Source organism: Meles meles, chromosome 21 (assembly GCF_922984935.1).
Source record: "Meles meles chromosome 21, mMelMel3.1 paternal haplotype, whole genome shotgun sequence".
NCBI classification, from domain to species: domain Eukaryota; kingdom Metazoa; phylum Chordata; class Mammalia; order Carnivora; family Mustelidae; genus Meles; species Meles meles.
This window is the reverse complement of record NC_060086.1, coordinates 5,321,470-5,335,910: the sequence shown is the minus strand read 5'-3', so window position 1 is coordinate 5,335,910 and position 14,441 is coordinate 5,321,470.

The following is a 14,441-nucleotide window of genomic DNA, read 5'->3' as shown; positions in this document are numbered from 1 at the left end:
AATAAAGCTGTTACAAACAGTTGCACACAGATCTTCGTATGGTCAAACGATTCTGCTTCCCTTGGATAAATACTATGGATCATACGTCAGGTGTATTTTCACTTTTTAAAGAAATTGCCCAACTGCCTTCCCAAGTGGCTCGACCATTTTGTGTCCCAAGCAGTTCAGGAGAGTCTCAGCATTTCCTGAAATTGAATTTAAAATATTATGATTATTTATAAGTACTCATTTCTCCGGGGAAGGGGCCATCGTCTAAATATTTGCAGCCAATATATTTCCAATATGATGTTTTCATTTTAGTTATTTTCTGTTTTTTTTTTTTTTTAATCATTGCTGAATAAGTATCCCTTTGGTCATAATTTAAGAAAAAATTAAGTTATTTATTTCGTTTTTCCACTTGACAAATAAATCTATTAAATAAATAAATCCATGTGGAAGGTTTTCCTCCTCTCCTTGTGTCTCTTAATCCTCAGTGGTCGTGACGCAGATGTCTTCCAAAGCTTCCCCCTACATGTTCTGTCTCTGTGTTTGTTACGGTGCCTAAGTTTTATTTCTATTGTCCCAGGGCTTTCTGGGGCTGCCTGGAGAACCTGCCTCTGCTCTCCTGCACTGACCCGAGACCCAGCCATGCTTGTCTCAGACCAAGACCAAGTCTGTGGAGAGATGACTCCAAATCCCTGAGTGTTCGGTCTGGGTGGCCAAGTCCTTACCTCCTGAAGAGGCAAAGAGCCAGCTACTGACTTGACTAGACTCTGGGTTTGGGGTAGGGAACAACCTTGGTTGGCTACGTTTTTGGTGGTTTCCTGACATTGGGTAGGGATGGGGATTGGGGGAGGGGTAGTAGTCCATGGGCATCTGTATTTTCTCATGATTTTAACGAGAGAAAAACCTAGCCCAATAATAGCTTAAATATTTATGTGTGCACACACACACACACACACACACGTGGCCAGTGATTGTATTATTTGGTATATATATTTGGTATAATATATGCTATATAATATGTATGTAATACACATTAGTATTCATTTTATACTCGGTACATATATATTGGTATACATAGAAGACACATTTGCATCCCACATTCTGTTAGGGCCACTGAAATAAATAGTATGGGATGGATCAGGTCAGGAAACTGTTTCTCCTGAAGGTTTGAAGGAGCCTTGCCACATTTTTCGAAGAACATTCTGGAAGAACCGCCCAGACCAGTTTGTCTGTGCTCCTACTGTTCTACCACTTTGGGAAAGAGTTGGGCTTTATCTACTGGTCATGAGTATATTCACCCAGCAGCTCTGCTCCTGGGTAGCAGAATCACACACACACTTACACACACTTATGCACGCACATACACACACACACGCAATCCCACCCTATGGGGGACTTGTCATTACCTCCAGTTTATAGGTGAGAAAACTGAGACCCAGAGGTCACCGGCTTGTCCTTGTTCTCTCGGATTGAGATCAAGAGACTAGGGATGGAAACTCTCCAGGGCTTGGCTTCAGAACAAAGGCTCTTGCCCTGCCAGGATGCTTAGAGCTTCTGGACGGGATGATATATAGGGCAGACCTGGCAAAATGAATATGTTACATTGTAAACATCAGACAAGTCAGATATTTGTCAAAGCAAATGAATTCTAATGTGAGGTGAGAGAGGAGAGCTCTTCCTGCCCATTACCTTCATACTACCCTTGAGTGAGCAAAGTAATTATTGGTCGAGGCAAAATCATGGCGCCTGGATAACTCATTAGCTCTTATTTGTTTAAAGTCTGATGGTGTATGACAAAAGGATTTGTTCCAGATGTCAAAGCAGCACAATAGGGTTTAACAGCCTGTGGTTAGGAAGGGGAGAAGGTCATGGGGGGGGGAGGGGTTCACCGAGGCAGAGAGAGGCTGGTAGTCAACATGGTAGAAAGCCCCTACCTGTCCTCGGGGGACGTCACCGCTCTCCGTCCCACCTCATCCATAAATTCTTTGCTTCCAATTCTGAACGGTAATGACTTTTCCAGTCTCTGAACTTAAGCTATTTGAAAGGATTATTGAGATAAATTCCTTTTGGGATTTGGTGCTAGAAAAACATTTGATCTGAAAAAAAATTAAATATGTGTGTGTGTGTGTGTATTATATATATATATATATATATATATATATATATATATATATACTGAATTTGAAGCATTTTGCTTTTTCCTTTGGTTGTCAGGAAGCTCAGACTTTAATTTCCTACTCAAGCACAGAGCTCTATAGAGCCTAACTTCCCCATAAAATTAATTGCTCACTCTGTTCCATGCCTTGTTTTATCACTATTTAAATGACCCTCTATTAGCCACTATTACCCTGGGTTCTTTTTTTTTTTTTTCCCTTGTGTGGAAGAACAAAAATCCAACTGAGTAAATTTGAAGATCTAACAACTGGCTTTATTAAAAGATTCATGAACCAGGAATCCTCCTGCAAACAGAAGGGAGCTGCAAGGACGCCAATAAAATGGAAGGTTTTATAGGAAGGAGGGTGGGGCCAGAAGCTGTTAGCAAAAGGAAAGAAAGGGTTGTTTCAGACCAGACTGCCAGTCCTGGGGGAAGGGCAGGAAGTCTTGTTGGGTTAGGTGAATTACTTCTTTTTCCTTTAGGGGATGGAGTGGTCCCAATGGTCCCACAGTGACCTCGCTGGTGCCCACCAGAAAATTCCTGACTGACCAATTCAGACCTTTCTGGGAGAGGTGGCCACTGCAATCAGGTTAGAAATTCGGCCCCAGTTGCGTGACTTGTCCTCGCATACGTGACTCTACTTTAGGTCTGGGGTTTTCTTTTTACCGCCTGGCAATGATTACCACCCGGCATATCATTTATTTAGAAATGAGTGTCTTGTCTGTCTATCGATAGGAGGAAAATAAACTCCAGGATGCACAAACATCATCTGCTCGGTTCACCGCTTTATCCTTGGGGTCTGGGAGAGCCTTGCGGACTCTAGGTGCTCGGGAAATGCTTGGGGAGTGGAATCATAAGGATTCCACCAGAAGTATGAGGTGGACATGATTATCACCCTACTCTTACATGCTTTAGAGGGAAGAAAGCAAAATCAACACTTGCGTAGTACCAGGGCAGTAGTGATCCTTGCTTTTCCAACCACCTTCCTTGGGAGATTAGAAAACATCTCCATCCATCATTAACTCCCTTCCACTCGTCCGCACTCTCTGTCTGCAGTCATGGAGTGAAGGCCAACCCAGCTCTCCTAAGGTTGCCACTGTTCGCGCCCCCGCTGTTACTCTCCATCTCATCCGCTCCCCATCCCAACTGGTTCCCCACCTCCTTAGAAATGGACCTATTTCTTTACTCTCGCCCTGGCTGTTCTTTGGTCTTTGCATCTTTTCTGCTTGTTTTTTTTTTTGTTGTTTGTTTTGTTTTGTTTTGGTTTGGTTTCCTTGCTTGGCGCTCTGGTCTCTGTGGAGACTTTGGGAGCAGATTGCCTATCTGACCCTGCCTACTCTTCAATGCTGCTTGTAAACCCCAAGACTCCCAGCCTCCAACAAGGGAGGGTAACTGCATGTACAATAATCCTAAATCCTTGGACATGGGCTTGGCTTCAAAACCAGTTCCACTCCCACCAAGTCCCGGGAGCCTATACCACCGCGTTCCCTCCTTTCTCTGTCTGGGTCCAGGGTGGCTGGGAAAGGCCTTTTGGGAGCTGTAAAGTCTTCTTTTGTCTCTATCACTTGTCCCTCACCAGCTTTATGACTTGTTATACACCTTCTGACTTCTAATTCTCTTGCCCTCTCCATCATTTCCCTAATTTTGCCAAAATGGGGAGGGATAGTCTGTTGACTATGTCCTCAGCTGGTTAATAACTCCCAATAACTTTGTCCAGAAATAAACAGTTAGCTGTACTAAAGAAATTGGGACAAGTTCCCAAGACTGGACTGAACAACCATCCCACGACCTATCCTTATTTACTGTTTTCTGCTGCTGATACGGATCAGAACATTCCCTCCCTCTGGGGCAGGCCCATGGCCCAACCATCATTCCCAAACCCTTCCCATCTACTTTTCTGAGATGATTTAGCAGGTGTTTTTCAAAATATCAGTGAAAACAACCTGTTCTAACGTCCCATAGTATTGCAGTGGGCAAATTGGGGTCCCTCGCTAATAATAAATACCAAATACCACCCTTACTGTGTGGCACACACAAGCATCACCCGAAATATTTCTGAAACATCTTCTGTTTCCTCAGAGAACCCGGAACAGTGCCTCTCACACAGAAGTGGTCCATAAATATTTGTGAGCCTAGACATTAGCTGCTGGATTCATTCATGAACTTTTTGGAACTGACGCTAACAGAGAGACGAACAAACATAATTTTAGGATTGGAAGACATCCCTATGAGCAGTCAAGCCAACATCCAGAAGGATACCATGGCTTTCAGATTCAACTTGGCGAAGCAGCCTGGGTGGTGTGTCTTCCCTACCTAGGTGTTTACTGGTGGAGAGCACGCTCTCTAGGTAGGGTTGCTTTGTATTGTCTAAAATGGAAACGGTTTGCATGCGTGACCTCCATCAGCTGGAGGCTTACACAAGTTTCTCAACCTACAGCCTTTCTAATTTCCCTTTAACATACTTCCCTTCCTCTCAGCCCTGATTTCCCAAGCCCAGCTGTCTGAACTAGACTATCATAAAGGTTTGATTCTGGGTTCTTAGGGTCTCTGGTCTGTTTCAATCAGTTTAAACTTCCTTTGTCCAAGACTGACCCTCTGACTCTCCATCCCATTCCCTCATCTGCCTTTCTTCAACCCCTTCCTTTGTCTAAAGACCCATCACTTGGGGATCCTGGTGGCTCAGTTGGTCGGGCGAATGCCTTCGGCTCGGGTCATGATCCTGGAGTCCCGGGATTGAGTCTCACATCAGGCTCCCTGCTTGGCAGGGAGTCTGCTTCTTCCTCTGACCCTCTCCCATCTCATGCTTTCTCTCTGAGTCTCCCTCTCTCAAATAATTAAATAAAATCTTAAAAAAAAAAAAAGACCCACTGCTCAGCTAGGTCAGCTAAGTATGATAGCAGACACGTTTTCAGACTTCCTGGCTTAAGCCCGTGAAAGATTACTCCTTTCTCGGACTTCAGCCCAGTATGGTAGGCGGCGTCATTCTGAAACCCAGACTCTGACATCCCCCTTGGGTCCCAGAGTTTTTCACTGGATAGTCTGCAGCTGGCCAGACATGAGGGGAAGAGAGAGGCGTGGGGTTTCGTGCAGTGTGTATTGTCCTGGCACATCCCACTGTCCAGAACGTAATCACAGGCTCCTCCCTCTGTGCTCAAGAGGAAAAGAAAAAGAAAAACAGGCAGACCTCTGCAGGACCGATGTCACAGGACACATTGAACAGCGGTGTGTATTTCTTTTGCAAATCCTGGGATTCTTGTTGGCTGGAGAAAAGAATGGCGTCTGTTTGGTATTTGCAAGGCACTTGATCAGCAGGATCAAGTCTTTGGACAATAATCATAGCTAATGCGTATTCTGTACCAAGTACTATTCTAGACAGTTTGCATTTTACCTCTTTATATTGTATGGGATAAATTCTGCTACTATCCCCATTTCACAGATGGACAAACCAAAGAAGAGAGAGATTAGGTCATTTTCCCAGCACTGCACAGTTTATAGATGGCTGAGCTGGGATTTGAACCAGGAGGTCTGACTCTAGGATCTAGGAATTCCACAACTATGATACTCTGCCCTAGAATGGGACAGGGTCCACCAAGACATTCTCTTTGATACTAGAGGGTGCTCTGTCCTTTTAGAAATCCTGGAGGTCCACTCAACCTTTACACCCCACATGTACGTGGAGCCTGTTCTCCTCCTAGTTTTCTTTTCTTACACAAATGGCTACAAATGACCCAAACTATTTAACAGTGTGTCCTCTACATGTTATCTGTCAGCCCTGCTGGCTACAAAGCAGGAATCAGAGCACTTTGTCTTCGACCTTCTCTCCTCCCTCCCCACTCAGCTTTGTATTTAATGAGCACCTACTATGTGTCTTTTACGTATTCATTCGATTTTACCATAAGGTAGAACTTTGCCTTCTCAACTTGTGTAGGTATACAGGTATGGACCCAGAATTCTTTTGTTAACTTTTCTAGGTGCCAAAATTGGAAGGAGATGAAGGAGTCACAACAACCGGATGCAAGGCATGTCCCTAACAGCATCTGGATCATAAATGAAGAGGCAAAGCACAACAGTAAGCCCCGCAGAGTAAGCGCTTGGTATCTCAGTGTCTAGGATGGCGCCAGTGGGTGTAGACTGCCTCAAAGGAAGCAGGGGTGATGGTGGCCAGAGACATCCTCTCCCAAGGACACTTGGGCAGAGACATGAATGAACCCCGAGAACCCAGTACTTTAAGATGTGGAGTGAGAGCATTCTAAGAAGAGGGAAGAATCCATTCAAAGACACAGAGAAACCTTTTGTTTTTCAATAATGACAAGGTTTTTACATTTTCAGGCTTTGTCATATTTATATTCTGCTTTTTAAAAACAGTTTATTTTGAGGGGCGCCTGGGTGGCACCTTCCGTTAAGCGTCCGACTCTTGGTTTCGGCTTAGGTTGTGATCTCACGGGTTGTGGCATCGAGCCCCGTGTTGGGCTCCGCACTCAGTTGGAGTCTGCGTGAGGTTCTCTCTCCTCTCCCTCACACACGCTCTCTCAAATAAATTATCTTAAAAAAATAAAAATAATTCATTTTGAAATAATCACAAACACACAGACGTTAGAAGTACAGTTGGAAGGATGAAACAGTTGAAAATCCGTGAAAGTTAAAATCCCCCTCACCCATACGCCCCACCCATATTTCATGGTGTCACTCCATGTCTTCTCGCTCATTCACACGCACAAAAACACGACGCAGCTACATCTACTTGCACACGTGCCCCCACACCGGTCTTTCCCCTTCACCATTCGAGAGCAAGCTATAGACGCAATATCCCTTCGTTCGTTCATTCCCTAGAACCACTCTCTAAGCACAAGTCGGGAAGACAACCTTTTCATACCACCATCCAGTCCACATGCCCACAATCTAATCCAACCAGTCCAACCCAACGTCCAATGTCATTCACTTTTCACCGACTGTCCCAACCATGTCCTTCATGGTCCAGGATGCCACTCAGGACACCGCACTGGATTTTGATGTCAAGTGTGCTATTCCCTCCGAACTGGAACAGCACCTCTCCCGTCCTCAACAGTTTTAGAGTACCGGCCTCACATGCTGTCGGATGCCCTCAGTGTAGTCTCCCCAGGACAAGATCCAGATCACGCATTCCTGACGGGGATGTCATGGGAGTGAGGCTGTGCCCTAGGCAACACAGGTACCTCTAAATATTCATGAAGGCAGCCCATACTACCCATCACTGCTGATATTAACCTTGATCACTCGCTCAGCTGGTGCGTGCCATGTTTCTCCACCATAATGACATCATTTTCCTCTTTGTAACTAATTATCATTCCATGGGAGCTTATTCAGAGGTCATGCCTACATCATGTACATCCTCAAACTGCCACCCACCTCCTTTGCGTGCCTGAATCAGCACCTGCCTGAACCAATGGCCATAGGTCCATGCTACCCAATGATCACTATCATGGCTGCCAAATGGCAACCTTCCATTTCCATTCATTCCATTCTTATTGGTTTGCTTTTACTATAACGTAGAGCTGTGCCTTCTCCATTTGTGTAGGTGCATAGGTCTGGACCCAGACATTCTGTTTTTACTCACTGTATTATGATCCGTAATACACACTGGTATGAAATGACAGTGTTTTTTAGCCTAGTCCTACGGTTAGAGTGACACCATGTTTATAGTCAGTCATTTACTGTAGTGTTACTGTGCATTTCTGGGTTGGCTGAAGTTTATCATCTAGAATTTCTTCAACAAGACCCTATGGGATTTCTATCCTCTAAATTCTTACACACTTTAAAATGGTTTCTCCCCCCATAACAGCTTTATTGAGTTATAATTCACAGACCATACAATTCACTCAATTTGTATAATTCAATGGTCTTTTTTGTATATCCACAGAGCTGTGTAACTGTTACCACAATCAAATTTAGAACACTTTTAGTGCTCCAAAAAGGAAGCTGGTACCCATAAGTAGCCACTCTCCATCCCCCCTCCTCCGGCTTCCCTGGGGCCTTGACAAAAACAAATGTATTTTCTGTGTATATAGATTGACCTATTGTGGACATTTCACATAAATGAAATCATACTATATGTAGCCCCTTGGGACTGGCATATTGCACTCAGTTTATTGTTTTTGAGGTTCACTCTATGGCGTATTTCATTCCTTTTACGCTGAGTAATATTCTGTTGTATGGGTACACCACATTTTGTTTCTCTGTCCTCCATTGGTGGGTATTAAACAATCATTCCACGTTGGGTTGTTCTGCAAAAAGGCTGCTAGGGACATCCATGTACAGTCTTTGTATGGACACACACTTTCATTTGTCTTTGGTCTATACCTAGGAGTGGAATTGCTGCATTATATGATAACTCTGTGTTTAATTTTATGAGAGGCCACCAGACTTTTTTCTGCAGTGGCTACACCACGTTACACTCCCACCATCAATGCCCAAGAGTTCCAATCCCTCCACATCCTCACCAACGCTGATGATGTAACCTCTTTATTGTTGACATCCTAGGGGATATGACATGGTAAGTCATTGTGGTTGTGATTTGTATCTCCCTGGTGGCTGAAGATGTTGCGTACCTTTTCATTGGCTTGTTGGCCATCTGCGTCTCTTCTTTAGAGAAATATCTACTTCTACCCTCTGTCTATTTTTTAAACTGGGTTATTCATCATTTTATTACTGTATTTTTAGTGTTCTTTATATAGTCTAGTGATAATTCCCTTGTGAGATATATGACTTGCAAATGCTTTCTCTCATTTGTGAGTTGTCTTTTCACGGTCTTTGGAAGCACAAAACTTTTTAATTCAGATAAAGTCCGATTTATCTATTTTTCTTTGTATTGTGTGTGCTTTTGATGTCATATCTAAGAAATTCTTACCTATTTCAAGATCATGAAGACTTACGTCTATGTTTTCTTATGAGTTTATAGTTTATAAAGCTATTATTTTTTAAGTTTTTGATTCATTTTGAGATCCATTTGTTGTATATGCCAAGAGCTAGGGGTCCAACTTCAATGTTGCATGTGAATATCCTGTTTTCCCAACACCATTTGTTCAAAAGTCTACTCTTCCTGCCATTGAATTGTTTTGGTACCTTTGTCAAAAGCCAATTGAATGTAACTGTGAGGACATATTTTTAGGCCTTCAGTTCTACTTCATTGACCTACATGCCTATCCTATGCTACTACAGTACTAAATGCCTTCCTTCTGGCTTTATTTTGTTTGTTTTTTTTAAAGATTTTATTTATTTATTTGAAAGACAGAAATTACAAGTAGGCGGAGAGACAGGCAGAGAGAGAGGAGGAAGCAGGCTCCCTGCTGAACAGAGAGCCCGATACGGGGCTCGATCCCAGGACCCTGGGATCATGACCTGAGCCGAAGGCAGAGGCCCTAACCCACTGAGCCACCCAGGTGCCCCTTCCTTCTGGCTTTAAATGTGAACAAAGGTTCTTCTGGGAGTATCACTTCTTACCTTGAAAATCTGGGGGTACAGTTCAACTGTTCCTAGCATTGAATAAGGAGAAGGCTGAGGCCTGTCCAGTGATTTTTATCTTCAGAGTCAATGCCCAAAGGATTGTTGATCTAAACGTTCACTATTTTTTAGAATACACCTTGGTGCTGATAGTCTTGCCAGGTTTTCCTGAGAACATGTTGTGTTTTCATTATGTAGATTTGATATTTATTTCATGGAGCATTTTCTTAATGCTAAATCTTAAAATACATTTTTTTGTTATTGTTGTTTAAGTATTTCAGTCTCTTGGGGGTGACAGTTATGGGAGGTTGGAACTCTTTTGACTTTATTCTCTACATGGATGTGTATAGATAGATAGAAGAGAGATGGACAGATGGATGAATAGAAGGATGGACAGACGGGCAGATAGATAGATGGATAAGATAGATAGTAAGACGTAGAGATAGATAAGCAGACAGATGTCGACGATGCTATAGGTAGATGGTACAGACATAGATATTATATACAGGCACTAAATATATATATGTGTATCCTCTAGTTCTGGTTTTATGTTAATTTCTGTTTCATTTTGCTTGCTTCTCTCAACCCTTTCCTCCATAACAATGCCTGTGCTTTTAACCACATGGATTCCACTTTGTCCTGTCTCTAATGTAGGCTGTAAATTCCAGTTTTTATTTCTCTCTTCTCCGTCTTCCCCGTTCCCTTCCTTCCGCACCTCATGTTTTATCTCATTCTGTTGTCTCGCCGTATATTCTCTGTGGGCTTGCGTTTCTGCCTCGAGCTTTATTTCTTGAAAATGTTTCCTCAGAATCTTCTTTCATGAATGAAACAGCGGTGACACCCTTCCTCCGTTCAAAGACCACGTTTCTCCTCTAGGCGTTTCTCATGTGCCATTTTCTCTTGCCGCTTACCTTTGTTTTCTTGTTCAGCTTTTGTACAGTTCCAGTCTTGGTCCCTTTTTTAGTAAACTTTGACTGACATGAGTTTTTTTCTGGACATAACCATTTGTGTGAGAATGCTGTGTTGGGAAGCAGGGAGGGGGTGGCATTGTAGGGCTGAAGAAATTCTCCTTGCTGTCCCATGAAGTTCTCAGGGCTCGTGGATGCCGCGTGAGCAGACTCCAGCTCCCATCAGCTGACAGAGCATGATCCCAGTGCCTTCCTCTTTCCCGCCCTGCCTACTGACTGCTTCCTGCAGCTGGGGTGCACCTGCCCCAGGATTGATGATTTCTAAGGGCTCATGAGCACACCCAGGAAGGGCGTCTAATAAATTAGCCCCTGCGGCTCTCTCTGACATGTTGTGCCGTGTGGGGTTTTATTCGATTCTTTCTACTTTCCTGTAGTTTCGTTTTTAACAAAAGTGTGTATTATCTCTATAATCAGGAAATGCATGGTAGTAAAAGCAGAAGGTTCATAAGGCTGCAGTGGGATGAAAGGACATGGGCGAGTAAGGAGCGGGGTCTACCCTCTGGTAGGGACCTCTGGGTCCCTCTGAAGTGTGCCACACTAATGGCTAATGACAAGCCAACGGAGGGGGCCGTAGGTCAAGGACATGGCAAGGCAAGATGGGCCCCTCTAGTTAAAGAAATAACCAGGTAAAGCAGGAAAAGCCACGGAAGGAAGGCAGGTTAGAGGGGAAACCATACCCATCCAGATTATGACAACCACGTAACTCCCACATAGGAGGAAACGAACGCTCAGAGAGGTTAGGTCAATTGAGAGAAGTCCCTCCATCTTGAAAATGCCGATTAAATCATGTTCTCCTAATTCCACATCCCAAGGCTTTTCCTCTCCTTCCTGCCTACTTATTAGCTCTCCAGCCAGGGTGACTCAGTGTAGGGCGATGCTATTAACTGAGAGAGGGAGCGCAGGGAGGGAAGGAGGCAGCTTGCAGGGAGAGATAATGAGCTCTGTTTTGGACATGATGAGTTATTGTGAGCACAGCACTCACAGTTCCGCTGCAGGAATAACATGGAGGCAGGCGCATCATTTCATGTGAAAGCCCACTGTTCCTGTCACCTCGCTCCTGTCAGTCAAGCGAGGGGGAAAAAAACATAATGTTTCTAGAAACCTGCTGGTGGCTGTCTTTCTTCCAGAATGAAACCACCGAGGGCAGATGACACAGCCTCTCAAGGAGATGTGCTCTGACAGCGCCCGCTCTGAGTCATCCACAGCCCAGATAGCATCTGGGTCATCTCTTGGCCTCCCTCTGGCTCCGGGCTCTTGAGTGGGGCCTTCCAGACACCTTGGAGGTGGAGCGGGGGAGGGGAAGCCGTGACAGCCTTACCCAACCATCTGGGAGCCTCAGAGATTCACCTCCCCCGCTGTGGTCTAGGCAACCAGCCTCACGGGAATTTTACCAGGGCCAAGTTTTCCCCTTAGGACAGACAACCACAGTGTCCAGAACCTTCTCTGTCTCTGTGCACAGACTGGTTGGCCAAGACTGACAAAGCGGGGGAGGAGGGTTCCGATAACAATAACAAAACAACCCTCGAAATCCGCCCAGGCCAATTAATGGCGACCTGTGTGAGACAAAATTCTCATATGGGAGGTCATTGCTGCATCTCTACCGTCTTTTGCAAGTGTGTCTGTGCGGGAAACAATGCCACGCTCCCTCGTTTTATCACTTGGGTCTGTGACTTGCGTGTATTGGGTTTAGCTTTAAATCCAGACTTTCCCACTTCTCGGTTCTGTATTCTTAGGTATGTAATTTCGTTTCTAAACCTCAACCTTCTCATCATAAAATGGGAACAATAGCGATCTCGTAGCATTCTCGTGAGGATTCTGTTAAGGGAGATACTGTGTGCCAAACACCCAGCACAGAGGTCGGAATATAGCCAAGCAGAAAATGCATGGCGGCCGTCATTAGTATTCCTTTGCGGAACACAACACACGATTCCCTACAAACATAGTCTACCACGTACGCAACCCCAGTGTGATGGTGGCCCTTAGGACTCAGCAGCCATGGTGCATTTTGATGTCTTTTTCATCCTCCTTGACAATGGTGCAGATCAAATCCCCGCTCTGGCATTCATGCGAATGGGACCTCTGTCTCTGTACACAGCAATGACAATATGCACCAGCTCTGGGGCACCATAGAACAGACACCACTTTTCTTTTTATGCATCGATAGGTCTGCAGCATTGAGTACATAGTAGGGTCTTAATATACTTTTTTTTAAGGGCGCGTGGGTGGCTCAGTGGTTTAAGCTGCTGCCTTCGGCTCAGGTCATGATCTCAGGGTCCTGGGATCGAGTCCCACATCGGGCTCTCTGCTCGGTGGGGAGCCTGCTTCCCTCTCACTCTCTCTGCCTGCCTCTCTGCCTACTTGTGATCTCTCTCTGTCAAATAAATACATAAAATCTTAAAATATGTATATATATATATACATTTTTAAAAAATTTTATTTTTTGTTTAATTTTATTTTTTTTAAATTTTATTTATTTATTTGACAGAGAGAGAGAGACAAGTTGGCAGAGAGGCAGGCAGAGGGAGAGGGAGGGAAGCAGGCTCCCCGCCGAACAGGGAGCCGATGTGGGGCTGGATCCCAGGACTCTGGGATCATGACCTGAGCTGAAGGCAGACACGTAACTGACTGAGCCGCCCAGGCGCCCCTTAATACACATTTTTGGATGCAATAAGGGAACAGCCTGCTATGTGCCCCACACCATGCGAGCAGCTCCGCAGACTCTGCTTTTAGTTCTGTCTGCCCGCGAACACGACCAGAGCCCGTATCAGTCAGGATTGGCTACGTTATGCTACAGTAACAAGCACTCCTCCCATCTTAGCAGCTTATAATGGTTTTGACTCCTTCATTCTACATGTCTCATTCTCCAGTAGGCAGCTTTGCTCCCACATTTCCTCAGCCCTGGATCCAGATACCAGAGCAGCCCCCTTTGCCAATGTCAGGGCACAGAGAAGGAGCAGGGTGAATCTCACCCTGGCCGGCGGCTCCCATCCAGAAGGGACACAGGTCTCTTGGGCTCACAGGTCCCTGGCCAAGCGTTGCCGTCTGGTCCTGCCGGACACCCAAGGAGAGGGGATGGGGGTGGTGCCATCTTTATCAGTGGCCTCGGAGAAGCCTGCCATCTTTGTGAATGGTTTTCTCAGAAGGGAAATTGAGACTCTTGGTGAAGGAACTTAGCCAGGTGTGAGGACGTGACTCATCGTCTGCCTCCGGAGAGCACTGTAGCCCATTTGTCTTTTGGGTCAGCTTGCTTCTCATGTCTTCACGGAGCAGGCAGAAAGAGTCTCCAAGGCAGAAAGAGTCTCCCCAGCACCACATGGGTAGCTGGTTGGCCAGGCCCCACGTGACACCAAGAAGTGGGCCTTTGTCATTCTGATGTGGCACAGATTCCAGGCCAGGGACAAATGCTGTTAGGATCCGTTGTGGGGATGTCCTTGCAATCCAGGCAGACATTTTCCTGATGATCCAAATCCTGGATTTCCCAAAAATGGCTTGCCGACCCGGCTTCCCGAGCAACCAGTGCCTCACAAAAACAGAAGGCAAATCTTGCACCCGAGGCTCCAGTTCCAGAAAACTCATAGACCAGCTCTCCTCATATGAAAGTGATGGAGGAGGAGAGAGTGCACGCCTCCCTTTTCTTTCTAAACACTGAGTCGCTTGTTACTCACCAAACGACATTTCCAAAAAGCACAGGTGTTTTAATTCAGCCCTTTTTTCGTTGTTTGCTTCATGGAGTCTGAGGTTTGGATCGAATGGGTAAAGGCCCCATGGAAATGGACATGCAAGACCCAGGTCTGGGAGCACCGGCCTCCGTGCACTCAGCCCCTGAAACCTCATCTGAGCCTTCAGGAATCTAAGCC